Consider the following 16434-nt stretch of genomic DNA (forward strand, 5'->3'; position numbering starts at 1 on the left):
TTAGATGTGAATTTGTTATAAATAAAAATAGTTACAGATATTTTACATTTTATGGTGAGAATTTCAACCAGCTGCTGATCACTTTTTAATAAAGACTCTTCAAATCATGTTAACCATTAGGGGCACCTGGGTGGCTCAGATGGTTAAGCATCTGACTATCAGTTTCAGCTCAGTCATGATCTCGGGGTCATGGGATTGAGCTCTGCCCTGAGCATGGAATCTCTCGAGATTCTTTCCCTCTCCCTCCGCCTCTGCTCCTCCCCCACTCTTCAAGTTCTCTCTCTCTTTCTCTTGCTCTCTCTCAAATGGATAAATAAATAAAACCTTTAAAATCATGTCAACCATTAAAACATGTATAATATTATTAGTTCTGTTTTTTCCTTGGTTTATAGAAACATCTGTTAATGTGAAAATAAGGAATTTAGGATTATAATTAAGGTGAGCATTTGCAGGGGCACGTGCACGCCTCAGTCAACATCCGCCTTCGGCTCAGGTCATGATCTCAGGGTCCTGGGGTCGAGCTCTTTGTTGGGAATCCTTGCGCAGCAGAGAGTCTGCTTCTCCCTCTCCCTCTGCCCCTCCCCCCTGCTCATGCTCTGTTTCTCTCTCAAATAAATAAATAAAATCTTAAAAAAATAAAGCGAGCATTTGCTTATTGCTTGTATGTTTTTTTTTCTTGTGTTTATTTTTATATTGTCATTTACCACCTCTCCTACCCCACTGCATCCCCTTCTTAAAACATGTATTTAGTTATAAGGTATTAAGGTGCTTTATATGGTACAGTTTAACAGTAAATATTTGTTAAGAGCCTACCCTGTATTCGGTACTGATATCACTGATTAATCATCTGGCACCAGCCTGATGAACCTGTTTCCTCTGTGTTATTCCAAGTAAGTTTGGGGGCACCTGTGTGGCTCAGTTGGTTAAGCATCCAACTCTTGTTTTGTTGTTGTTGTTTGTTTTGTTTTTTAATTTTATTTGTTTGTTAGAGTGAGAGAGAGCGCACAGGCAGGCAGAGTGGCAGGCAGAGGCAGAGGGAGAAGCAGGCTCCCCGTGGAGCAAGGAGCCCAATGCGGGACTCGATCCCAGGACACTGGAATCATGACCTGCGCTGAAGGCAGCGGGTTAACCCACTGAGCCACCCAGGCATCCCACCACCTCTTGTTTTTGGCTCAGGTCATGACCTTGCATTGGGCTTGCACTCAACGGAGAGTCCGTTTAAGATTTTCTCCCTCTCCTTCTGCCCCTCCCTGACTTGTACTTGCTTTCTCTCTCTCTAAAATAAAGTCTTTTTAAAAAAGCAAAATCTTTTAAAAGAAGTAACAGCCTGCACTGAAAATTACCTTAAATAATGTTAAAACTGGCCTTGCAGAAAGCACAAATGACCTTTCTGTTGTCAAATCCAGTGTACATTTTTCTCACCTAATTTTATAGACCCTATTCATCATACCCTCCCTATTAATGCATTTTATTTCCTGGGCTCACGTGACACTATTCTCTTGTAGTTTTCTCGCCACATCCCTGCCTGCTCTTAATTATTTTGCAGCCTTATAAACTTGTGTCACCTACATCCACTCTTTCCACCATTGAGCCCTATTCTGTGTGATTCCATTCCATTCTTTTCCCCTGCTCGTCGCCCCCCTTTAAGCTTGGGTGACTTCAAACTCCGGTGGTCACATATATGACAATGACTGCCAAGTCGGGATTTATTTTTAGGCCTGATCTTGCTCTACGAAAGAGCCTGGTCCATTGATAATCTGATGCAGTAAATCATCAGTAAATCAGTAACATCCTTCCTACCCTCCATGTTTCCCCCACTAGATTTTCTGTAAGTAAAGGGCACTGCCATCAGCTGGAGGGCAGGGGGCACTTGCACCCTTCACATCCAGTCACTGAGCTCTTTTCCATTTTGTAAATTGCTCAGAACTGTTCTTCCACCTGCTGTCCCTTACTCTGAAACATTATCACTCCCTACTAGCGGGCATCTTTGCCTTGATTTTTAACCTACTCTGGCCTACCCTCCATTAACCATATTGCCAGAAAGTTTTCTAAAATCTGAGCATGAACACCCCTCACCTTAAAATCCGGTACATACACCCTAGCCTGTTTAGTTCACAAGCGATTTCAAATCTGGCTATCCCCTGTCTGCTTCAACCTGGTCGCATGCTGCCCATATGCACTTATGACTCCTGCCACACCAAACACGGCCAGCATCCGCGATACCACGTGGTCCCCTAGCTCCCGGCCTTTACACTGGCTCTTTTTTGCCTGCTTTACATGGCTAATTCCTATTTGGCCTTGAAGACTCAAATTCAACTCAGATCTTTCTAAAAGCTTTCTCTGAATGTCCGTTTCCTCCAGAGACCAGAAGCTATTCCTCCAGGTCACGCTACTGTCACTCGGCTAGAACTTTAGTTTTCATGCATTTAAAACCTGATGCAGAGTCAGTGCTCAAACAGTGCTAATCTGATCACTATTTTATATCCGGAACTTTTGCTATGAGCTCTCAGGAACCACAAACGTTTTGGAAGAGGGAGAAAAGTAGGGATAATTTCATGAGCCTGGGCAGTTCGGGGAACTCCAATCTGCCTATCCTTGGGATGCCCTTCAGCTCTACCTGGGGCGAGAGAACGGGAGTAGGGCGGGAAGAGAGGTGTTCTTTATACCGCTGTGAACGGTGGTTTGGGACGGGACTAAAGTCTAAGTCCTTTCGCGGCCGAAGTCACAAAAAGGGCGGCCAGAGTTTCTATGGCGACGGGAGGAGGGCGTGGGCCCCCACCGGCGCGGGCAGGGTGCCCCAGCGAGCGCCCCGAAGCGGCCTCCGGGCAGTCTGCGCCAGCCCAATGCAGCTCTTCCCACCTCCTGCCGGCGCCCGAACCAAGTAAGGCAGTGCGGGGCGCTAGCGGGGCAGAAGGTACCGCGGTGAGCCAGAAGCATCTGGGGCAACGCGGGAAGAAGGAGGGGGAAGAGGGGAGAAGGGAGGTACAGAGAATGCAAAATAGTGGGGGGAGTGCGGTCGGAGGAGAGAGAGGGGCGGGGTGTGGGCGCGGACAGGAGGAAAAGTGCTCTGAACCGCGGCATCCTCACGACTTCAGCTGAGGGCGGGGTGGGGAGCGATGGTATTTTAGGGAACTCATAAAGACCTGAAAATTGCTTTCAGCCCTGACCCCGACAACATGGGGCACAAAACTTCCCTCCGCCTTTATCTCTAGGGCGTGACTGGTCCTTTGGGAGGTCAAAAGTGAGCCCACAACCCCATACCTGGTGGTTGTCCTAGGATGTGGCTGGTACCAGACTATCCTGGCTCAGCCCATAGGCTTGCAGCCTCCATGCTCAACCAGAGCCAAGTGCAGGACATCTTTAAGCTGTGTGTGGATCATAGGTCCACACAGGGCGTCACTTTCCCTCTGGGTGGTCCTTGCCACTTTAAGGTAATGCTCATCCTAGGAAATATTTTCCTTAGAAGGGGGATGAACAGGGACGCCTGGGTGGCTCAGTTGGTTAAGCCGCTGCCTTCGGCTCAGGTCATGATCCCAGGGTCCTGGGATCGAGTCCTACATCAGGCTCCTTGTTCAGTGGGGAGCCTGCTTCTCTCTCTGCCTCTGCCTGCCTCTCTGCCTGCTTGTGTTCTCCCTCCCTCTCTCTCTCTCTGACAAATAAAAAAATAAAATCTTTAAAAAAAAAAAAAAAGAAGGGGGATGAACAATACAAAATTTGGATTTAAAAAAAAAAATCTGTAGTTGATTCGTGGTGCTTGCTACATTTGAAATGTCCATCAGCCAATTCAGGGCTTAAGTAACTTGTGACCCCTCTGACCTCTATCTTAATTCAAGCTTCACTGTTCAGGCTTCAGTGGAGACAACAGAGTGTTCAAACTATGAAAGGAAAAACGTGTCCCTTGCTGCCATCTACGTGTGTTCAGTATGTAAAATCTAGGATTTAATCATCTACATGTGTTAAGTACATAAAATCTAGGCGTTCTAAGGAATTCTTCAAACCTGGACTTTGTCTAATTGATTCTGGGACTTGGTGTATTATTTCCCTCCTTGGTTTTAGTCCTTATCAAGAGGGTAATGATACACCTGAAAGGAGTCTCGAGTGGTGTGACAGCCACTCTTTGACTTCTGCCTTCTCCAGCTCTATACTGTCGCCAGCAACTTGGCTAGAACACATGCTTTGCAAACTTGTGGAGGACCCAGTGCTGGGGGTCCATGGTTTTAGCTGATCCCAAATCCAACGTGACTGTGTTGTTACAGCTAAAAAGGGCAAACACCAGTCTAGTCTTCATTAATAGAAACAGAACAACCAGGTGAGTGATGTGGAGATCTCACTGTCTGTACATAATCTAGACTCTAGAAAACTGTAGCCACTTAAAACAAGGTCATAAAAAAACTAGGAAGGTAGAGAGGGACAATAACAATACAAGTTCTTTTTTTCCCTCCAAAGATTTTATTTATTTATTTGACAGACAGAGATCACAAGTCGGCAGAGAGGCAGGCAGAGAGGCAGGCAGAGAGTGGGGGTGGGGGGAACCAGGCTCCCTGCTGAGCAGAAAGCCCTAATGTGGGGCTCAATCCCAGGACCTTGGGATCATGACCTGAGCTGAAGTAAGAAGCTTTAACCCACTGAGCCACCCAGGCGCCCCACAATACAAGTTCTGTCATGCCTGAATGCTCTGTCCTACCAAGATGTACTTGAAATAAAACGACAGAATGCCTGGTGATGGGTAGGTGCGGAGGCAAAAAGGCACTGTTCTGAATATTCAAGAGCTCTTGGAGTAGAAGGGTGGGTAGATGTGTTCTTTGTTGTTCTGCAGAGGATAGCAAGTATCCCTGGAGGACATGTTGCTCAATATCATTTGTCCCACCAACGTTTGCTGAGCACCAGCCCGATGGGAAATGGGTTGCCCAGATAAACAGTGAGCTCTGTCACTGGAATATTCAAGCAAAGACCCAGTGATTGCTGGGAGTGCTCTAAAGAGGATTTCTGCCAGGGTGGGAAAACGGATGAATGGCCCCTAACACCTCTTCCAGCTCTGACCACCCATGGACCACAAAGGGTTTCAAGGATAACGGTGGAAGGGCCAAGGAGTTCTCCTTGCGGCAGTGAGAGTAACTTACATACGTTAAGTGCATTATCTCCTATTCACAGAAATGCAAAGGGAGTCCCTGCCAGTCCCACACTGCCACAATTTCTGCCCCAAACATAGCTCTCCAGGGTGTAAAGATCAATCTGCCTGGCAGCTGCAGTAGAAATACTGAAATCGTAACAGGTGAATCTCAAAAGATCTATTTCCTTTCTGGGCCTTGAAGATTGGTGTACATAGATAACACATTATGTAAAAATACTATGTATGCAGAATGCTGGCCCCAGTGTTGATGGGTCTGTCATGCCCACGAGACCTTGAACTCCTTGAAAGCAAGGATTCTGTCTTACTTATCTCTCAGTTCCCCATGCTTAGCATGGTCTCTGGCATTCAGATGGTGGTCTCAAGTTTTTTGATGAATTAACCTAAACTATCTTAGATTTCTCTTTCTTCAACACATTTGTACCAAGAGCTTTCAGTAGACAAGCCATGGTCCTTGTCCCAAGGAGGACTATAAGAAACAAAATAAAATCCGAGGTCATCATTCTTGCCTCCAAGAGATTCACAATCAAGAAGAGATGAAACGTATGCCCCTAAAACAATTAACACTCAAGTTGTTGACCAAGTGACAAAATGATCTCCACACACAAAAGTGCTGAAATCCAGAGGAAGGAGATGGGTCTGGGCTGGAGAGGAAGGGAAACTGATCTTGGTGTAAAATAATAGGAGGAAGTTTTTAAATTTTAGTTTCAGTTCTCAAAGCAGTATTCACTCTAGCTCTGAGATGCGTTATCTTTAACCTTTCATGTAGCAGTTATAAACAAGATATAAAACATTCTCCTGGTTCACCATTTATTTTGAGGATAAAAGGTGGAATTTGTGAAGCTTTGAATATAGCTTCTGTGTCATAGATTAAATTGAAGTTAGATTGAATGCATTATTAGGGGAAAAGGCGTAAGATAGTCTTTGGTGGCCACAGAATTCTCCAAAGGAGGGAACTGGTGGCATAAGTCACAATAGACCTTTTCCAGTCTCTCAGTATTTGATACAGTGTAGAACTGAAAGGGACATCAGAGGTCATCTAGTCCAGTCCTGTCATCTTGCAAATGAGGAAACCGAGTATAGACAAGGCATAGGACTTGCTCAGAATCTGAGGGCAGAAGGGAGACTAGACTCCAAGATCCCTCAACGTATTCTTCAGGTCTTCATGTTCTCTTCACCTACATGTTCTCTTCATCTGGTGCTCTACCAGAAGCTGAAGAGAGAAAAGAGCTCCACTTGCTGGCAAAGATACAGGGGGACTTGTACTGTCTCCCACATCCCTGTGAAGTAGATGGAGGAGGTCTTGGCAGGAAAAATTGTATTCATTCTTACCCCATGTTTGAATTTGGCAACCCTCACATCGAATTGATGGCCCAAATTCTACCAGTTCTTTCTCCCCAATTATTCCCAAGTTCCCACATCCACTGTTTCCTCACCCTCATGGCCTTGGTTGAAGTCCTCATCATCTCTTGCCTGGATGCTCAAGACAGCTTCCTACTTGAGCTCCTTCGAACCTTGCTCCATGGTATGGCCAGAGAGATGACCCTAAGTACAAATCTGATTTTGTCAGACTTAGAATGACCCATGCGACGCTTTCTTTAGAGTCTAACCACGTCTCTGGCCCTCCACCGGCAATGTCCGTGTGCTCGCACTTTCTGAAGAAGACAGAGCTCTCTCATACCGTTGTGCTTGCAGTCTTGTCAATCAGCTCTGGACTCCATGCCTGTCCTGTTTGTTCTTCAAGGACAGTTCTGCTGTGCTCAGGTGTGAAGGCTTCCTCAGCTCTTCCAACAGAGTCAGTCACCCCCCTGCAGTGCGCTCCGTTAGCTCTTTGAACTGGCCTCAGTTACTGCCCTGATCATAGGCATTGTACTGACCTGTCTCCATGTGTCTCTCCTAGATAAGGACAAACAAGAGGCTGTGGCTGGTTTGTCAGAAAAATTATTTCAGCAGATGTTTGTAGAAAGAAAGGAAGGGAAGAGAGAAGTGACATTATGATCATTTGAAGAGAAGCAACTAGTACTTTTTGTTTACTTTTGCATAGGATTTTTTCATATTGTGTGTGTGTTAAAATTCATGTTTCCCCTCACCTCTCCCAGTTCCACCCCTCAAAGGTAATTATTTTTAGTTTATTTTTCTTATTCTTCAATATACCTGATTAAGACATGCAAACATCTTTTTTTTTTCTCTTTTTTAAAGATTTTATTTGTTTGAGAGAAGAGAGAGAGACAGAGCATGATCAGGGGGAGGGGTAGAGGGAGAGGGACAAGGAGACTCCCCACTTAGTCCCTGACTCAGGGCCCAATCCTAGGACCCTGAGATCATGACCTGAGCTGAAGGCAGAAGCTCAATGGACTAAGCCACCCAGGTGCCTCCATCTTGTTTTTTTCTTAAACAAATATGGAATCATACATATTGTTCTGTTTTTATTCAATACATTACAAGGTATACATAGAGACTTACTTCATTTTTAAAAGTGATTGTATCATATCCTATAATACATGTGTACCATATTTTTTAACTTCTTATTTATAAATAGACAAGTAATTTCTGGGTTTTCAACATTATGAGGCAATAATAGTGGGCGGGACTTGTCTTGAGTCCTCTGAATTACTTCAGAATTGTGATGCTGTCACCATTTATTATAGGATCTGCAAGAACCTACCAATGGAGTGGTTTGCAGGAGCCAGGATAACGTTTGCACCGATCCCTATTCTGTCCTTGTTCATATGTCCTTGGCTCCCTTGGCTCTTGCTAGAGTTAGAGGCTGAAAGGAGCGTCAAAGGGACACAAAGCAGAACCCTAGCCGCTGTCTGTTAATGGAACAGGCATGTCACAGTGGATTGAGAGCCTCTTAGACTCTTCCATTTACATGAATTCCCGCTTTAACCAGATTCCGTACACTTAATGTGAATTAGTTTTTCATCTTGCAGTGAGTTCATTATTCATACAGATCTGCTCTGAATAAAGAAGGTGCAAAAAATGGCTAAATGAGATTGAGGCAGAGCACTTCTACCCATTGTCCCTTTTTCTTTTCCTGTAGGCAGTAACCTACCAAGTAACCACTAATACATGTATCTTTCAGAGCAAGAGGTGGCTGTGGGAAGAGAATGGTTGACTTTGCAGTGAGCTGGAGGAAATGGGTCTTTTTGTTTGGCGTCCTAAACTGCTGGCTGCCTCACTAGCTCATCTTCCTCCTTTGGCTGCTGTCTCACTCTGCCCTGAGCACCCAAGGATTGATGTCAAGATGCCCTCTCTCCTGACATCATCAGCCACCAGGACAGAAAAAAGGAGTTAACAGAGAATCTGCCACTGCTTTTAGGCCTGCCACTGTATTTTTTTAAGTATTTTTATTTATTTTTGAGAGAGAGAGAGAGAGAGAGAGAGAGAGAACAAGCAGGGGGAGCAGCAGGCAGAGTAAGAAGGAGAAGCAGGTTTCCCACTGAGCAGGGAACCAGATGCGGGACTTGATCCCAGGACTCTGGGATCATGACCAGAGCCAAAGGCAGACCCTTAACAGACTGAGCTACCTAGACACCTTAAGCCTGCCACTTTTTATCTCGAGGCCTGCCCTGCATTCTTCCCATCCTTGGGTGCAAGGGCTATATTATATTTTGCTCCTACTGCCAATGTACTTTTTACTGTTCTTCCCACAGGAATACCATGGATGCTAAAAAACCAAGGAATAGCAGTTTGACATCCTTCCCAATTTTGAAAGCAAGAAAGAAACAGAATCTCAACCCTGGGAAGGTAAAGATCCTTGACTGTCATTGGGCAAGGGAGGTATCATCATGAAGACTTGGGGACCTGAGACCAGGAGTGACTGTTTTCCTCCTAGCACCTTTGATGACAGGATGAGGGGAAGTTCTGGTGTGGAGGGACCAGGCTGGTTGGCAGAGCCAGGTCTGGGTGGGCTTGGAGGGAGATTGGCTGCCGGGCCAGAGTGTAGTTTCATGAACTCCAGAACTGCAAGACCTTCATTGAACAGGTGGCTTGTGTTTGAGGAAACCTTGGATTGGTGTCTGTACTACAGTATTTTGTATTAGGCTCTGTATTTCTGGAACCACACAGGAGGTGTCCCAGAATTGCCCCAAACATTTGCAGAAAAGGTCTGTGTGTTTTGTTTTGTTTTGTTTTTCCCTAACACAGACATAGTGTCTTTCTTTTTACCCAGCCTCAAAAACTAGTGAAACACCACAGCATAAAGGTAATTTTGTGATGTGGTGACTTTGTGGTCACAAGATTACTTCTTAATCAGATGTACTTTTTCATCTAATACCCTCAGTTTGAATTTCACACCTGACTCAAAAGATCATATTGGATCTTTGCTCTGAAAATTCTGTGGCAAACTTGAGCCCATGGCATTCAGGTTTGACTTTGAATCCTGCTTGTGTCACTAAATGGAAGAGCCGGCGTTCAAAAGCCTATCTGAGATCCGATAAAAATTCTCCCCCTGTAGATCACACACCACTTCCTTAAAATTATGACTCTTACATCACCTCCTTCAAGCAGTGTTCCTGATTTAACCTTAACATTCTCTCCCTCTGGGTTATAACTCATAAAAATGAATCCTAATGCAAAGCCCACTGCCCCCCAACCCTACCCTTGGAATTACCGCATACAACAGAAACCATTATTTTGTGATTAACAGTCACAAAAATTTACTAATTCCTAAAACATTTTTTTTTACAAAACAATATAAAATATTTAAAAGAGTAAGTCTACACCAAAACAGGATAATAAAGACAATATTCTGTCCAAATTTAAAAATATTGTGCAAACAGATGGTCTTGGTTATGACTTAGAAAAATCATCACAAGTTTTACAAATTGTATCTATTTTCTTACCTTCTTGAGCTCATATTTATTGAGTGTTTGAATGTCTCTCATATGAACTTTAGAGGCAAGTACAATTATTATCCTCATTTTACAGATGGGAAAGCTAAAATTCAAGTGGATTTAACCAGCCATTGCCATACACCATTGCGTGGCAGATAGAATGCAAACCCATAGTCTTAACCACTCTTTTCCATGCCTCTTTATTGAGTAAAGTCATTTAACTCTGTTAAATGTTGTTGTATAAAATTCCATAATATATTTATATTAATTTCAAGGAAAGCATATTCTGCTATAGTTGCTATGATAGGAATTTTTAAAAATAAAAAAAAATCACACTGAAGACAAATTCATTGATGTTATATTTTTTTAACTGCCAACAATTGCCAATACCATTTAAAAATACTCTCTAGGGGCCCCTGCTGGCTCATTTGGTTAAGTGTCCGACTCTTGGTTTCAGCTCAGGATCATAGGATCAAGCCCTTTGAGGAGTCTGTTTGAGATTCTCCCTCCCCCCCACCCTGCCCCTTCCCTGGCTCATGTGGACGTGCACATGTTCTCTCTCCCTTTCCCAAAATTAAAAAAAAAAAATATTATCTAAACTTACTGCTATTGTCTTTACATTGGTAATTATTCTTATGGGCCCTAAATAAATGTCTTTTCACCATATGTTCATTTTTCCCATTGGACTTCTCCTCCAGTTGAGCTGAATAAGTCTAAGTAAGGAAAGACAAACAAATCAATAACTGTTCTCAGCACATGAAATCTTGGGTTTCAGTGGATAGTTACAATATTAATTGGAGAATGAGAAGAATGAATTATAATCTCCTCACCTTAAGAAACTTGGATGATGAGAGTACTATGGGTCTCAGCATATCTACTGCCCCAAGCAAGTGTTGAAAAAATATTTTACGTAAATTGATAGTAATTTATATTTACTTCATGGCATTTAACATTATAACATTAAAGTTATAACTATAATATTTACAATAATATATAATACTCAAGTATTTATAGATCTTGGTAGTGTTTCAGCTAAGGAAGTTTTAAAAATGTTGTTTTTAATAACTGATGTAAGACAACAGTGTGATCCTCTAGATAGTAGTATATGCTTCTTTAAAAGATGCCCCCATGGGAGCCTGGGTGGCTCAGTGGGTTAAGCCGCTGCCTTCGGCTCAGGTCATGATCTTAGGGTCCTGGGATCGAGTCCCGCATTGGGCTCTCTGCTCAGCAGGGAGCCTGCTTCCCTCTCTCTCTCTCTCTCTCTCTGCCCGCCTCTCTGTCTACTTGTGATCTCTCTCTGTCAAATAAATAAAAAAAAATAAATAAATAAATAAAAGATGCCCCCATTCATTTGGCTAAAACACAGTAGAATATCAAAGAGCCATCTGCAACAGAGAGATCTCCACAGGGAGTGCTTTGTCTTGGATGCCTGTGGAGAATCCACATCCTTTCAATTAGCCGGCAAGGATCACAGAGTCTCCCAGTGGCTTCCAGTGACATAGGTTCTCTGTGCACTTGAGGAAAATGGCCTCACGGTGGAGTTTATCTGACCTGCCAGCAGAGGGACCGTCCTCTCTTCCGGTCCTCATTATCTCAGTGAGTGAGTCCATTGCACAACATTTGGCTTTTCTGTCACTCTGTTCAAAGGAAATGTGTTGTCTCGTGGCCAGCTTCTGGGATTGAAGACTCTGTTAATTTAGAGTGTGACTTTACAGTTTTTCTGTCAATAATGAACAAGTGCTGGAAAGTACATCCTAAGCCCTCTATAGGCATGCTTTCTATTTTCAGCACTAGAAAAACAAGGACTTGCTCTTTCATTTCTCTTCTACCCATCCAATCATTTAACTGCTGAGTACCGCCTCCTTGGACGTGCCTCTGCTCACCATTCTTTCTAATTATATTATGTAGTTGTTTGTTTAACTTGTTTACTGTTAGCCTCACCTTCTGGAACTATAAGGTCCAGTATTGCAGCCACTGGCCACGTGAGACTACGGAGCCCCTGAGATGGGGCTTGTCCAACTGGAGGTGTGCTGCACGTGAAAAATACACACCACGTTTCAAAGACTTGGTGTGAGAAAAGGAATGTGAAATGCCTTATTGATAACTTTTTATAATTGGGTGAGTTTTGTAGTATGTTAATAACTCGATGACGTGGATAATCTTCTTAACTTCCCTTTCTCCATCTATAAAATGAGGGCATTTGATTATAGATTCCTTAAGGTGGCTTCCAGCACCATAACTGTCCAAGCTCCACTCAACGGAAGTCCGGAAGGGGAAACGTCACCCCCAAGGCCATGCGCTAGGGACAACAGAAAATGTCTCCAAGCACTTGGGCTTTCAGGATCCTGCTCTTGCCCCTCCCTCAAGCCCTAAAGACATCCAGGCTCTCCTTCCTCCACCTTCACCAGGGCCATAGCCTGGTGGGCAGGGCTCCAGAGAGGACACTGCATCAGTGAGATGAAAGCCTCAGTCTTCCCAAGTGGCTGGCCATGTTCACTCTGTTAATGGGTCTCCTGAGTCCAGGCTTGGCTGTGGGTATAAGCAGAATGCTACTCTTTTCTGTCCAGACATCCTGGGCTTCCTCACACAGCAAAGGGGCTTTCGTGGCAGAATCTCATTTGCAAGCGGCCGTGGAGAGGTGCTGCAGCTTGCTTAGGCTCTGTGCAGCGACAGTAGCTGAACGCCTTAGCTGGGGATGTGAGGAGCCTAGCAACTGTCTCTTTCTCCCAGCTCTCTGCAGTGCTCGGATGATCCTAATTGTCAAACTTGTTGTGTTCTGTAGAGAGTCCCCAAAGATTTGTTTTCTCTCTTCTTGTCACACCCTCTTTCTGCGTTAATGCATTTGTTTTGAACTCTCAGTTGCTCTGGCTTCTGGGAAGGGATTATGGAGCTTACAAGGAGGAAGCTGTGATTTGAAATCACAGAACTTGAGTTTCATCTGCCCACCCAACCTTGATCATGCGCTTGGAGATTTTTTTTTTTTTTTTTTTTTAATTAACAGGAAGGAGGAGGAGACAAGGAGGAGCCAGCTAAGAAAATAGAAAAATAGCCGGTGAGGTATGATCGAGGCAGGTGTTTTGATGGAGGTGTACGCCTTTCTGAAACATCTGGGTGGCCCAGGGGCAGGAGACCAGGTTGGCCTTGATGCCTGCTGAGAATCCGTTTGTTTTCTCCCCTGAACTTTGCAGATGAGGACATCCGGGGCTCAGTCCAAGGTAATAAGACAAGACAGTGTATCTCGAGATTCTGTTCTAACTGGCCCTACAAGGAACCCTATCCTTTAGCTCTCAGTGAGGGGGCAGGAAATGTACTCCCTTGTGATTCATGGTTAAACTGTGCATGTTGGGGATGGGGGCTTGGCATGAGGAGAATGCAGAGTAGGGAAGGGGAAGACACAGTGCCACCAGGGAGAGGACACTGATGCAAGACACGGGATTGGTGCAATTCTGTCCTCCATTCGGACATAGAAGTTACATGTCTTTGTGGTTGATGATGAGAATGTGCTCCTATCTGATAGGATTTGTGAATACCTTCTTTCCTAAAATGAACGATCTCTTTCACCTAGCTCCCCAGCACCGGGAAGCCTTCTGTGAGTAGAGATTCATTTATTTGCACCAAAACACCTTTTCTTTCTCTTTGAAAAATGCAGTTACCTTTGAGAAGAGGGTATTGGCAGGGGAATTCTCTTATGTGCTTTTGCTGATTAGGAGGCATTCCTTCCAAAAGGAAGTGCTGGGGAGCAGGACAGCACTAGCTCCCCTGGTGAGAACTGAAGCCACTAGAAGAGGGAATATGGAGATACATGGGGAGAAGGTGGACTACCAACCAGGAATAGAGTCTTTGAGGACAAGGACTAGGGTTTCCTCTTCTTCAGTCTCTCCCTTTTCTTTCCCTTCCTTCCTTTGGCAAATATTTAAGGCTCAGAATTCTGAGATAAGACTCCTATTTTTTTTTTGTTTTTATTAAAGGGGACCACTGCAACAGCCGCCTAAACTAGGGATATGGTGGGCAGAGTCTTGGAGGAATATTTATGGAGGAACATAATTATGCTATCCATGGTAGGAAACCATAGATGACAATTAGCAAGTTTGTGAAAACATTCTCATTCAGTCCTGTAAGTGGGAGGTTGTGCTAACTGCAGCCAGCTTGTGTTGAATAATTTAGATTTAGAACAAAGGCACCTCCCTGTGACAACATACACAGAGGCAGCCTTCATTAGAAATAGTCTATAACTAATCCTATTATCCCAGCAAGGAGGATGGTATGCCCAGTCTCTGCAGGTGGTCCCAGGTCAGTCCAGGCTCCTATGACTATGGATGCCATGGATGTTGACACCTGGCTAGGAACTCTGGGGACCCCTAAATGAACCAGCCAGAGGGAATAATCTTGAGAGGCCTCCTGTTTCCTGCCATAGACTCTTGTTGAGGGCAGAAAAGAATTCACAAAGAATTAGGAATTATTCATACATATCAAGGACATAAAGGAAAACCAAGTTCAGAGTGGGAAGGGATTAATTCCAAATGAGGGATGTCATTAGAGTGTGGTTTCCATTCTGGCTGCACATTACTCACTCGGAGCGCTTTTTTAAAAATATGGGTTTCTGGGTTCCACCACTAGGGAGTCTGGGGTCAGGTTGGAGATGATGTATTTTAAGAGCTTTTCAAGAAATTTGAAACCCCTGGACTCTGTGATCTGTGCTTTAGCATACTGCCTGACACATAGAGGTGCTCAGTAAATTTGTTAAAAATGAATGCGTCACTAAGGTCCATCCAAACTCTGTGGTTCCAGGTATCACCCCAGCTTGGGGAGGCAGGAAGCAGGTGTTCCTGGGAGAATCCTTGAGTCCAAGTCACAGGAATCAGCAACCGGAATAGTTTGGCACCTTTTAGCTATTTTGCCCGATTGTTGGGGACAAGGGTGGGGGGTGCAGAAGCTTTTCAGCTTTTCCACCTTCCTCTGAATCAGGTTTTAAGCCGAACTCAGCTTTTATTTGAGCTGGCTTTTGCAAAGTAGTGAGATGGAATTTGCCTTTTTCTTTTGCTGAGAAAACAAAAGAAGTGTGAGAACCCAAGGGACTCCAGTTCAGAAGACAAAAGCACAAGAGAGGTGGAGGAGGGGCCCAGGGTCAGAGACACCAGGCTTCTGCTCAACCTCCCTAGTCGCCGTGCATGTTGGTGCAGGGCCTAGACCCTCTGGGGTCTATTACCAGTGATGGCAAGCTTAGCTGGGGACCCTAGGGGAATCCCAAGATTCAAATGTGGGCCTAGATGTGGAGAATCTTAGCAATCTGAGCCCACTTGTGAGCAGAGGGGTCTGCCTCCCTTCGTGTGATCTGCATAGTGCAGATTCCGTGCTCTGAGGCTCTGAGTCCAGGTCCCTCGACAGTGTCTCCTGAGATCTAATTTTCGATGGTTCAGGCTCTCAGGGAAAGAGTGCGCCCTGCCAATGTCACTGTCTTTCCCCACTAGTGTTGCAATGAACCATTTAGACTTCTGTGTTGTAATATTGCTTTTTAAAACAATGATATGTTCTGTATTATAAAAGCAGTACATGTTCATATAAGAAGCTTGGAAAATAAAGGAGCTTCACAGTTCAATTCTGGCTGTTGAGGAGACCTCCAGGAACAGTGATGCACACAGAAAAGAGCCATGAAAGGACCCTGGTGGCATCCTCGGATACTCTGCCTTTTTATCTCCTGACTCCTCCAGAGGTTTTCTCTAGCCTCAGACCAGTGTCCAGGTCTTAGACAGCATAGGAATCACTGCCTATGCTAGGTACCCCTGTGCATAAAATCTTTTTTATACTGAGGACTCTAAATTTGGATAGAGAGCTCATGACTGTTAGAGATTCCCATTGCAGTGGCTCAAAGGTCAGTGAGGGACCATAGTACAGTGTTACGAAGCTCCTGTTCTTAAAGGAAAAAGTCTTTTTTGCCACCGTGCATGTGAGAGATCATACTCTCTTCTTCCTGCCTCCTGGGGATGTTGTGATAGAATGAAATGTTGTTGTGGGACATCGGGTCCCTCTTGAGGAAGCTGCTGGAGACAAATAAGCAGCAAGTTGGTAAAGTTGTGTGACCCACTGGTAGAGGTGTGCACGGATATAGAGGCCAGCGGCCCTTGGGGCAGACAAGCCTCGGGCAGCATCCTGTGCTGGTGGCATCTGTCTGTGAGCTGCCTCCTCTTTTTACCCTGGGTCGTCACACAAAGGTAATTTTTTATAGTCTGTCATGATGTAACAAAGTTCTGGAAGCTATACAGTGGTTCTATACAATGGTTCTCAGTGTTGGTTCCATGAGAGGATTAAGGATCCACTCAAGACACTCCCAAGGATCACTTCAATGAGTCTTCCAGACAAATGGGACTTTGGAGGTTGCATCTTGTCCAACCCTCTGAGTCCATGCATATTTCTCACAGTGGCTTATTGGTGGACTTGGCCTTTCCAGTGATAGGGAGCTCACTAGCTCCT

Source organism: Enhydra lutris, unplaced genomic scaffold (assembly GCF_002288905.1).
Source record: "Enhydra lutris kenyoni isolate GAN:26980312 unplaced genomic scaffold, ASM228890v2 scaffoldscaffold69, whole genome shotgun sequence".
Taxonomy (NCBI): domain Eukaryota; kingdom Metazoa; phylum Chordata; class Mammalia; order Carnivora; family Mustelidae; genus Enhydra; species Enhydra lutris.